Genomic DNA, 12567 nt, shown 5'->3' with positions numbered 1-12567 from the left:
CTCCCGTCATGCAGATAGAGAAGCCTGTAGCTGACTTGTGTGTGTGTGTGTGTGTGTGTGTGTGTGTGTGTGTGACACAGTGTCAGAATGAGACCTCTTTACCTGAGGGGTCAGGACAGCGAGCAGCAGCCACTAAGGGGCGGGCGCTTGGCCTCAGCTGCCCACGTGCAGCTGCACACAGGAAATGATTCTGCGAACCTGTCCCAGGACTCTTGGGTCCCCAGCCAGATCAGGGTCAAGAGGGCCCAGAGAGGAGTCTGGTGAGAAGAGTCTTTGGAGAGAGGAGTGGAAACACAGTGAGTCCCCATCGTGCCCATTTGGTTAGGGAGTGAGGGCACCCCTCCTACTCAGGCCTGCTGAAGGTTTTCGTGGGAACCACTCAGAGAGCGTGGAAATGCACACCTGAAGTTGGGAGAGAGGCTGGAGGAACTGGAGCCTATGCCCTGCTGGCAGGGGTCTCACTGTCCCACCCTGTCCCTGCTTGTCTTGGGAGGGACCAGCCTGCACTGCTAGTTTGCCAGGGTCAGAAATGCAAGAGCGCTTCCTGTGACCATGTCCACAGTGTGAGCGTAACTCATCTCAGCTTCTGTCCAACAAGGCCACCTGGAGAGGCCAGAAGGGGTGCACCACCAATCCGAGGCCTGAGAGGGTGTCTGAAGGGAGCCCGCAGAAGAAAGACGGAGGACTACAGGTCATCTGTGCAGGTCCAGCAAGCTGCAGGGCACCTCCAAAGAGCCTACAAAGGGCCCATAAAGAGCAAGATTCCACTTTAACCACATGTCAGACCCAAAGTTCCAAGGCCGCCTGGCCAAGCCTGAACAGTCCTGTTTCCTCACCTACCCTCCCTCCACCCCTTGCAATAGCAGTGAGTGAGCAGCAGGCAAGGCAGGCCTGCCCCCACGCTCAGCAGGATTCCTGCACAAAGCAGCCCAGGCGAGTGGTATGTCCTTCCCTTGGCCATAGCGGAACACACCCCAGCTACTGTAGATGACCACGCTCAGGTTAGTGGCAAGAGGAATTCAGTGGACTTAGGATCTACCTGATGAGCATGTCACTGTGTGAGTCATCATGTCCCGTGACAGCTGTGTGTGTGGCGGGTGTGTCGTATGAGATGAGCGAGGGTGTGTGCAGACAACGCATTCTCTTGGGCGAGGAGCTCTGGGCCCTTCCCTGGGCATCTGAAATAAGGAACCCATTCCCATCTGTAGGCACCCAATTCTCAACCCAAAGGGCAACAGAGCCAGGGCACGTCAGTAAGAGCCGAAGGCCTCTTGCATTAACCCTCGTGGCCCAGCCGGGAGGTGGAGCGCCCTGTCTTTGTTGAAGATGCTTTGAGGGAGACTCGGAAGGGTGCAGGTACTTGCCCAAGGCCCCTGGGCAATAAGCAGCAGAACTGGGCCCAGTACCAGGCGGCCTTGAGTTCAGGCCTGTGCCTTCCCACACCACCGTTACATGTGCTAAGGGCTCAGAAGTTGCTGGTTCCAGGGAGACGTCCCCTGAGGGGGCGATCAGGGGCTGAGGAACCCGAAGTTCACAGAGGTGGTTCCCTTAACTAAGCCTCTCAGCAGCGGCAGCTTGCATTTGCTATGCATGGTTTTTAATTTCATTGGATCCTATGTCTTGTGGATAACACAGGCTATTATAACTGAAAATGGTTTTCAGAGATCGCCATGAGGTCCATTTCCCTTGTCCACTAAGAGCCAAGAAGGTCTGTGGCAGGAGCACATGCACACACGATGAACACGTGACACATCACCCAGGAGCACTTACACACGGAGGGACGGACAGCATGACAGAGAGCGCGGAGTGGGCACACCTTCCACCAGTTGTGAAGAGACACCTGCTCTAGTCGGTCCTTAAAGACGTCTGTTTCTTACGATGGCACCAATACAAATTATATTAAAAAGCCAAAGGACCCCTTTAACAAATGGAAAAGAGATGAGAATATTATAGCAAAGCTCCTACTGTGTCTGCTTGTAACGGGAGTCCTGCAGCCAGACCTGCAGGCGACACTGAGAACGCCCTCACTCAGAGCTGTTACAAATGCAGCCAGCCCTGATGCGTCATAATGAAAATGCATTTTCCAGCACAACGTGGTCCCCTTAATGAGGAAAAGCTGGAGGAGCTACGTGGGAGTTTTATTTATATTCCTCTAAATCTAGGTAAATTGCACGCACTTGAAATTTCTATACAAATAATGTCACCAAGAGCTACCAAACAAGTCTGGATAAGGGAGCAGTGGACAGAGAAGGCCGAGGCCTGACTAAACACTGGGCAAAGGCCGTGGGAGGGGAGTTAGTTTTTGTGTGGGGCATAGTCCCTAAAAGCAGGGGAGGGGTGACTTCTAAAACCACTCCCCATTCCCTAGATCCTTTTTTAAGACAGTTTCATTTAAACCGAGAAATGAGTTGAGGGGGAAGGTGTCTCAGTGCTTCTAAAAGGAATTGTGAAAAGTCTCTGATTTCCCCAATCTCTGTGACCATCTCTGAATAGTCATAGTCATGTTTGTTACTGTTTAAATTGAACTTTGGATAGAAACAGTCCCCTGCTCACTTGCAGTGTTGGTTTCCTGAGGAGATATCCAGAAACACTGGTTTTCTGAAACAAGTCAAAGTGATAGAGGATTTTGCTTTGTTAATATTGAAGTATTTTACCTCTAGGGAAGAACCTGTTCTCTCTCTCCCTCTCTCAGCAAAGCGTATTTCCTCCTCTCTCTAATTGGATTTTCTACAAGGATCCGTGCCCTCCTGTATTCCAGATGCTTGCGACACCGCACGGTACAAAAAGCTGCTGGCTGGTGTCGTTCTTGTCTTTTTCTGCCACATTAACCCAGTAGGGGGTCTAACAGCTCGAGATTTTGAAAAGCTGTTGTCAAGTCGTGAAAGCCCCCAAATGCAACTTAAATGGTTATTAGCTAGTGGGAAACGTCCCCTGCATTCTAATACCCCCATTTAAATAACAATAATAAAGAAAATAATAACAATAAGAGTAAACTCCATGCCTTCGCAGCCATGATTATACCCTACCACCCACAGTCTGCACAGTCCACAGCTAATTCATAAAGGGCTGGGGGTGAGGGCGCAGCTTTCAGCTGGCTGGGCACCCCTGATTTTGCAGCCAGCCAGCAGGGGTCGCCCAAGCCATCTAGCAGCTAACTCGAGCTTCCACAAAACAACATCGTGGATAATTCCTTTAAACAATCCAAGGCATAGACAAAAGAGCCAAGGGGGTTCCTTGCTCTATTAAAAGCCCTGAAATACATGTATTTACCAAGTGGAAAGGTGCAGAATTAATTGGAAATGAGATGAAATTTGTATTCCTCAGCTCTCTTGGGGGTTTTATAATTAATAAATATTTGTAAAGCTTTGATGAGCATGAAGTACCATATATATGCTAAACAAAACATGCTTTTGCAGGCATCAGAATGGACTTGTGGTACATTCCATATTGGATAAAAGACATGAAAATTAAAGGGGGAAGGTATAGCTCAGTGGTAGAGTGCGTGCCCAGCATGCATGAGGTCCTGGGTTCAATCCCCAGTACCTACATTAAAATAAATAAATAAATAAACCAAATTACCTACCTCCCCCCAACAAAAAAAATATATATATATATAAAAGTTAAGAATAAGAGAAATGATAATAGTGCCAATAGTGACCCTTTATCATATCCAGGTATTTCCCCTATGTTATTGCTTTGGTCACAATGACCCATCAAAGTAGATACTATCATTATGCCCATTTCATAGGTTTTTGTTAAAAGTCGTGTGACTCTGTCACTTGCCCCAGGAAGCCCCACCAGTAAGGAGAAGAGCCCAGATTCAAACTGGGCATCACCTCCAACTCTTCCCAACTCCCAAACTGGTGTTCTTTCTACAGTCCTCCTGTATAGCCAGCATAACAAAATGTATGCATTCCTCATGCTAGGGATTACCTAAAAGAAACTCTATCACAGAACGAAAAAAAAAAAAAAAAAAAAAAGACCAGCCATTTTTAAGAATAATTAATAAAGTACAAATTATGTAAGTAATACCAAAAGAACCTGAGTTGTCTTCTAAAATAATGTCTCAAGTGTTTTTATTTCCTTATGTATATTCAATACTCTATAAAATGTCTGCAAATGTGAAAATTATAGTAAATACGTTCTGCAGTCTTAATTGCTAAACGATTACAAAGTAACTAAACAAGAGGTGGCAGGTTGCCCTGTGGCTTTATTCATCTCTTTCTGGAGAGCAGCAAAATCATAAAGTCTTCTCCGACACAACAGGTTTCTATGGTTACGCGAGACGTAAATATATTATGTGTCCTGTGCAACGTGAAAGGACCAGGCAGGCGCGCTGTGTGCGCAGCAGACCCCCAGGAGGGAGAGCGCTCATCTAGATGGCACTCCACAGCCAGCTAAATATTTGTTTCTAGGTTTACAGCAGGGTGGGAGCAGGAATAAAAGCTGCTGGTGCTAGAGAGAATGCACAGCTCGGTGGCTGTGTAGGCATGTTGGTCACAAAGAAACGCGAAGACTGAAATGGCTTCTGTCGCCGCAGGCGGGCGAACCAGGCCCCGGTGAGCTGCGGGAGGCAGAGGCTTAATCTGCTGTCCCTCTGGATCAGGGTGGCCTATCTTTTCCCACTGGGCATCCGCACAAAATCTACACAGATCCAAATCATTCTGCTGGTGGTCTGTTTTTCATTTTTTAAAACTTGAAGAAGCATAGCTCAATAGTGGCTGCTGAGAGACCAAAAGAGAAAAGTTGTGTCTATTCAAGGTAGGATAGGGTTGGGAACCGCTACCTCTGCATCCAGGATTTACTGCGTGTGTCGTGAGAAGTGACAAACCACAGCGAGATCTGTCATTGAAACACAGGATGGAATACTGGAACATCCAGATTTAAAGACCAGCAGTAATAATGGCTTAGATTTCTCCAGAGCTATTTTTACAGCACAAATTATGAAGCAATGTTAAATGGAGAAATGCTGTAGCCCATTAAATGGAATCCCTAAGATCCTGAACTACGGTCTCTCCTGCTTCACCTGGAAGTGTTTCCCAGGTCACCAGCCCTCAGCTGCACGTACTCCACAGGCCTTGGAATCCAGGAAAGAAGTTCCTGTGGCGGCTACATTTCTTTTTTTATTTTTTAGTGATTAGAGAAAAGAAAAGTAAGGATGGGCCAAAATTTTCTAGGAAAGAAAGAGGCAGGCTCTTCTAGAGAGGGTTTTTACCTGAAGAAAGCGCTCATTGGCACCCTGTGGGGCAAAAAACAATGCCAGTTGGTGGACATCTTTGTTTTTAAGGTTTTTAGAATACATTAAACAATTCTTTTAAAAGTAAATGCATCCTGATGCTTGCTTGCCAAAGGAAGGCTTAAACAAATCCCTGTACATTCACCCAATTAAAGGGGATGATCTCAGGAAAACAGCACAGGGACCCCTTTACGAGAATAAGGGGCACATATGCTCAGTATCTGGCCCTCCCAGAGAGAAAGTAAGGAGGCTAGTTTCCTCAGCTGTCTTCCAGGATCCAGAAATGTGGCGAAGGTGGAGAAGGAATGACAAGATGGGCTAAAGGGAAGGCTGTGGTGATCCCAGGATGGCCCCGCAGGCAGCAGACCACTTGCTGAAATGAGGCCTCCTAATGAGTAGCTTGGACTGACTTGAAGACAAAGAAATATCAGGCTGAGGCTGTGCCAAAGGCCCCTCCTGGCTTTGGGGCCATTTCAGCTGGCTTCCATCTGCCCCAAACACAATGCAAAACCAACACTTCCGGCTGAAATATAGGGTTCCAAATAGTCGTTTGGATTTTATTTTAAAATCAGGCTTTGAGTTTGTCTTTGGCCCAAATAAGAGGAGGAGGAGGTCCGGACCACATCAAGGATGAGATGAGGCTGTTGCAGAAGACAGAGCAGAGAGGGTAGTGGCTTCCAACTCGTCCACTCTCCTTCCTGGCTCTCTCTCTGACTAATCCCAACTGGCTTTGAATAACCAGATCCTTTCATCTAACTTTTGTGTTCAAGGGCTTGATTACATAAAATCTAAGACCACTTTCAGCTGTAACGTGTTACCCAGAGTTTAACAGAATAGCTGAAAAAACACCCCTTGTGCTCCTCTACCACAGCAAAGAGAAGGTCCTCGTCTTTGAGTGCGGTGTGTGTCTGGAGCGATACCCTACAGCAGACCTGGGCTGGGCTCGTACCACTGCATCAGTGTGCAGGGACAAGTTCAGCAAGTCTGACAATGGGTAAAAGCAATGCAAAATCAACATGCTTACCAGACAGCACTGAGTGAAAAGAGCAGTGAGGAAAAGGTCATGTCCATTCTTTCATTCATTCAACCAACATTTGCTGAGCTCCTTCCATGTGGAGACCAAATAGGGAGCAATACAGATGCTGCCCCTGCCCTTCTGGTCCAGAGAGAGACACACAGTGACTACACCATAACAATGCTGGGTGACAGCCGAGCAGAGGGACACTCAAAGCTTCACTGTGAGTCCTTAAGAAGCCATGGGACGGTCAGTGAGGAGACAAGATGGATACGCACAGGGCAACTCTACACGTGTAGACGACATGGGATAGAAAGGAATGGTCTGCAAGTGCTCACGGTCTTTGGAAAACAAGGCACGGTATGGTAGAGTTAAAGAAGGAAAGCCCCTTAAAGGACACTGAGGATTTACACAAGTGGAAAGAAAACGAAAGAATGACAGACCATTGCTGTGTGTCTACCACAGATCAGGAGCTGTGCTACAACTTCCTGAACATTATCTAATCTTAGGCTCAAAACAACTCTGCGAGGTGGAGAGCATTATCCCCATTTTATAGATGTGAAAAGTGAGTCTAAAGAATGTTAAACAACTTGTGTAAAATGGCATAGTAGCTGGTTAGGCCGAGATAAGGCTGAGTTTACTGCTTTCCATCCACCCATGCGCCCACCCCATCTCCCATCTGTCACGTATCCGCACATCCCTGGACCCCACTTACATTCCCTCTCCCAATGGCAACTGTTCTAATGTGTATAGTGTATCATTTTGCCTGAATTTCTTTCCCTAAATCTAGATATAGGTGTTTTAATCATGTTAACGACATTGTATTACACACTTCATCCTCTTTCTCATTTTTCTGCTCTATTTTAAGATCCCTATGCCCATGCTGCACATCTATGTTTTCCCAAAACTTCATCATGAAAGAATGAAACATACAGAAAAGCTGAAAGAATTTTATGGTGAATACCCGAACACTTATTGCCTAGATTCTATCATTAACATTTTACTAAAACTGCTCTATCGCATATCTATTCAACTATTTTTCCCTCTTTCCATTTGTCAATTCATTTTGTATTCTGGATGCAATTCCAAATAAATTTTCAGACTTCAATTAAAGTTCCTCTCAATACTTCAGAAGGTGTATTATGAGCTACAGTACAATTATTTGTTTCACAATTTTTAATGTGAAATTTATAGACAGTAAAAAAAATAAAAATAAGATGAACTGCACAAATCTTCATATGCAGTCAATGAGTTCTGACCAAGGCATGCACTTGTGTTCAGAAACCCTATCAAGATAGAGAACGTTACTTCCACCCTAGAAAGTTCCTTCGCGACTCTCCCTAGGCCATCTTTGCCCTCACCACTCCAGAGGCAGCTGCGGTTCTGATTTTTTTCTACCATGGATTAAGTAAGCCTGTTCTAGAGCTTCATATAAATGGAATCCTACAGCGTGTACTCTTCTGTAGAAGGCTCCTGTCATTCAGCAAAGCACTTCTGAGATTCTTCCGCGCTGTTACTTGTGCTTGTAGTTTGTTACTCCCTGCCGAGTACCATTCGTCCTGTGATTTGTTTGTTTAAACTCTCTCCTGCTGATAGACACCTACACTGTTTCTATTTGGGGATATTATGAATAAAGCTGCTAATAACATTCACGTGGAATTCTTTTTGTGAACGGATATTTTCATTTCTCTTGAGTAGATAACAAGGAGTGAAACTGCTGGCCCGTGGGGTAGGTATATGTTTAGTTTCGTACAAACTGTTAGAACTTTTCCAGAGTGACTGTATAGTTACAGTCACCCCAGTCACACAGGAGCATTCCTGTTGCTCGACATTTTCACCAGCATTTGTTTCGTCAGTCTTTTAACTTTTATGTAGCGGCATCTTCTTGTGATTTAAACCACATTTCCTTGATGACTAAAGATGCTCGTTTTTTTATTTTCCTGATGTGCATATTGTCACATAACTTTTTATGTGTAAAGTTGTGGGCTTTTTTCTTAAGTATTTAATAGAATTTATCAGTGAAACCACCCAGGCTTTAAGAGAATTTGTTGTCGTCGTTAAAGGTTTTTTATGGAATTAAATTGCTCTCCTAGATACAGGGCTATTTATATTGTTTCATCCAGTGTTGGTTTTGCTAAAATGCATTTTTCAAGGCATTCTCCCATTTCATCTTAGTTGCTGAATGAATTGGTATGAAGTTGTTCCTAATATCCTCTTACCCCTTTAATGTGCCTAAGACCTGCAGCGATAACACTTCCTTCTGCTCTTACATTCACAATCCACGGTCTAGCTCTTCTTAGCCAGTCTCACCGGAGGTTTATCCATTGTTTGCTCTTTTCAAAGAGGCAAGTTTTATTTTGTGAATTTTCCTATATCATTTTTAATATTTTCTCTTTCATCGATTCTGCTTGTCACTCCCTTCTTTTTGCTGTGCTCTTCCTTCTCTAGCTTCGTTAGGTGTGAACTCAGGTCACTGATTTCACGTCTTTCTCTTTTTCTAATATAAACATTTAAAGCTATAAATTTCCCTCTGTGTATGTTTAGCTACACATTGCAAATTTTGATATTTATTTTCTTCATCATTTATTAGAAATGTCTTTAAATTTCCTTTTTGTTTTCTTCATTTATCTACAGATTATTTAGAAGTGTGTTTAATTTCCAAATATCTCAGGTCAGAACACATACTCTACATAGTATTTCAATTATTTTTAATTTACTGAGATTTGTTTTATGGTCTATAGTGTTGAATGTGCCATGGGCACTTGGAAAAAATATGTGCAGGCATGACTTGGAGATGTTACAGGCTCAGTTCCAGACCACCGCAATAAAGCCAATCTCTTAATAAAGTGAGTCACATGAATTTTCTGGCTTCCCAGTGCACAAAGAAGTTATGTTTACACTATACTGCAGTCTATTAAGCACACAATAATAGCATTGTGTCTAAACAATGTACCTACCTTAATTTAAAAATACTTTAATGTTAAAAAAAAATGCTAACCAGCATCTGAGCTTTCAGTGAGTGGAAATCTTTTTGGTGGTGGAGGGTCCTGCCTCGTCGCTGGCTGACGGATCAGGGTGGTGGCTGCTGAGGGTAGGGATGGCTGTGGCGATTTTTAAAAAATAAGACAGACAATGCTCCAAACCAATTACAACAGTAACATCAAAGATCAGTGATCACAGATTACCACAACAAATATAATAATGAAAAAGTTTGTGAGATTGTAGGAATTACCAAAATGTGACACAGAGACACAAAGTGAGCAAATGCTGTTGGAAAAATGGCGCCAATAGACTTGATGCCGGGTTGCCACAAACCTTCAATTTGTAAAAAAAATACAGTATCTGTGAAGTGCAAGAAAGCAAAATGCAATCAAATGAGGTCTGCCTGTGCTCTTCAGTTTGGGGATGTAGTGTTCTACAAATGTAATTAAGTCAAGCGGTTGGTGTTTTTTCATCTGTTTTGGGGGGGTGTTTTTTTCTAATTGTTTTATCAAATTAAAACTGTTCTATCAATACAGACTAGTGTTAAAATTGCCAAATACAATTGCAGAAATGTCTATTTCTCCCTTTAATTCTATTAAATTTTGGTTCATGTCATTTGAAATGCTGTCATTATGACTATGATTACATTTATGATTTTGATGTGTTCCGGGTCCATTAATCTTTTTATCTGTGAGGTTTTCCACCCCTCTTCCTCTATTCCTACCTCCTTTTGGATTATCTGAATGTTTTCTAGAATTTCATTTTAATTTATATTGGCTTTTTAGCTATACACCATTCTATTGTGTACAGTGATTGTTTTGGGGATCAGAACATATATCCTTAACTTTTCAAAGTATCATTTCAAGTAAAAAAGTAAAAACCTTGCAACCAGTTGGTCCACTTAGCACCATCTCCAACTTTTATTGTGTAATTGTGACATGCATAGCAGCTATATTCAGTATAAATACCATAGAATAATTTGATTTTTTTTTTGGTTTGTTTTACATAGTCTTATATACTTTAAAAAGATAAGGGAAAATTATTCTTGTTTTCACCCAATGATTTTCCATTTCTGATGCTCGCTTTTCTTCCTCAAGGTCCAAGCTTCTCCCCAGCATTATCCTTTCAACCAGAAGAGCTTCTTTTAGGACTTTTTATCATATAGGTCCTCTGATTATCAACACTCAAGTATTTTTTAAATTTGAAAACACATTTATTTTGCCCTCATTCTTGAAAGATTCTTCTGCTGTTTCTAACATTCTGGATCAACGGTTTCTTCTTTCAGCATTTCAAGATGTCATTCCGATGTCTTCTGCCCTCCATCCTTTCTGATGAGAAATCCACATCACTTGAATCACTGTTCCCGTCTGTGTAATGTGTTGATTCGGACATCATTATAAATGCTTTGAAATTTTCATCTGCTAATTCCAATATGTGAGTCTTCTCAGGTTTGATATCTGTTGACTGTCTTTTCTCTTAAAATTAAGTCATATTTCCTTGGTTCTTTATAAGTCAAATAATTTTTCAATATATCCAGGATGTTGTGAAAGTTGTGTTGTGAATTCTGTTATGTTCTGCTAAAGAGGGTTGATTTTGTTTTTTTTAAAGTAGGCTATTCACTTGATTGGATTCAAATGAAAAATTCTGTTTCTTGAGTGATAATTCAAATCTTTAGCTAGACTCTGTCCCGTGTATTTGCAGTTCAGGGGTCAGCCAGAGATGTGGGCAGAGTTTATACACAGGCTGTGATCACCCTGAACACTGTCATCTGGTTCTTCAGACCAGACAGGGTTTTGTGTTTTATTGGAGTTCTAAATGCCAAATGTGGCTGCTGACTGTGGTCTGACCTTAGGCTAAAAGCCATCCCTTTCTGCCATGTTATGGCTCCTCTCCAGACTCGTTTGCTTCTGTTCACTCTTCAGTACCTTCAGGTAGTTGGTATTTCTCTTCCCCAAGCTTTTAGCTGTTATTTGTGGGAGAAGCTTATTTCACCACACTGGCAGTGGAACCACCACAACTGTCACCCCCACCACTGCATCACCCCCACACTTCACCCATCCCCTCCTCCAGTGATGGGTACTCAGTGTGGCTCCAACTCCCCACCAACACAAACAACACAGACCAGCGCCCTTTCTGCCACACGTCTCTGTGGCAGGAAGGCATCTCGATGAAGATACCACCCCAAGCAGTAGAAGAGGTAAGCCCGTGAGCCTGGTAAGTGGGGAGGTGGAGAAAAGACAGGCACTGCTGTGGGGAGGCTGAGTGAGAGTGGACGTGGGGACCTGCACAGAAGTGTCACTGCCGCCTTCGTCAGGGGAGCAGCAGGACAGCCACGGTTCGGGAGGGACCTTGTGCCTGCAGAGTCTGCTGCCTGGACTGCACAGAGACTGGGGTCCAGGAATCTGGTTTAGTATCCTTTCCTCAGCCCAGATTTGACAGGATGTGAACCAGGAGAAGCATGGTTGGCAGGGCTGGAAAGGGATGTGGAAGAACAGACGTGGGCTCATAGGTCTTCCTGTGGAGGAGGGAGGGTGCAGCAGTGATGGTCACTTTAAATTTAGCTTGCAAGGCTGCTCCTCAGAAGACTGGAGATGAAGGAGTGGAAGGAATGTACTAGAACTCCATGTCTGTGGGTTTGATGTCTCGGGAGGCTGGTGGTATCACTGACACACAAATCAGAGGGAAAAGGATGACTTCAGGCTTGGAAGGAGTCTCTAAATAACCTCCCGGGCCTCTCTAACTTCAAACCTCTCTGATTCCATATTTCCGAGCATGGTTTCATGATCATGTTATGCTCTGAAGCTTATTTGTGTTACTTCTATGCAACCTGATGGTAACATCCTGAAAGCAGGAAGCAAGCTTTTACTTCTTTAATGTTCTATGATATTTTAATAGAGCTTGACACTGAATTTTTATCACCTTTTAATAATTGCTAATAATCACGACCCATATGTATTTGCTACATCTTTAAATAAATAAAATATCTATATTATGGAGATAATAATCATTTCTGCTCTGGTTGCCCAACCTGGGGAGGCAGCACTTCTTGGCAGAAATAGGCACAGATCTGGATTTGAATTCCAGTTCTACCACTTTCAAGTTGTAGACCCACTGGCAGGTTACTTTATCTCTCCATGTCTCAGTTTCCTCAACTGAAAAATGGGTTAATACCAGGCATTAATGTATGGCATTAAATGGCATGCATAAGCACCTAGCACAGTGCCTGGAACAGAGAAGGGCTCAGAGATTAGTTATAATGATATAATTTTTCTTAGTACAGGTCTTTAATAACCCTTCACAATATTGCTTGTTCCAGTATTTTATTGAAAGCAAG

The 12567-nt window shown here is 43.4% G+C and overlaps 1 protein-coding gene across 3 annotated transcripts in view; it reads right to left on the bottom strand.

The window, feature by feature from the left end:
- The window catches only part of TTC28 (tetratricopeptide repeat domain 28), a 477930-nt gene that overhangs the window by 43728 nt on the left and 421635 nt on the right, over positions 1-12567 (bottom strand). The gene's annotated exons all lie outside the window — the stretch shown is intronic.

The sequence above is a fragment of the Camelus ferus genome, chromosome 32 (genome assembly GCF_009834535.1).
Source record: "Camelus ferus isolate YT-003-E chromosome 32, BCGSAC_Cfer_1.0, whole genome shotgun sequence".
NCBI lineage: Eukaryota > Metazoa > Chordata > Mammalia > Artiodactyla > Camelidae > Camelus > Camelus ferus.
The sequence above is the reverse complement of the archived record's forward strand: the minus strand, read 5'-3'. Positions and strand labels throughout refer to the sequence as shown.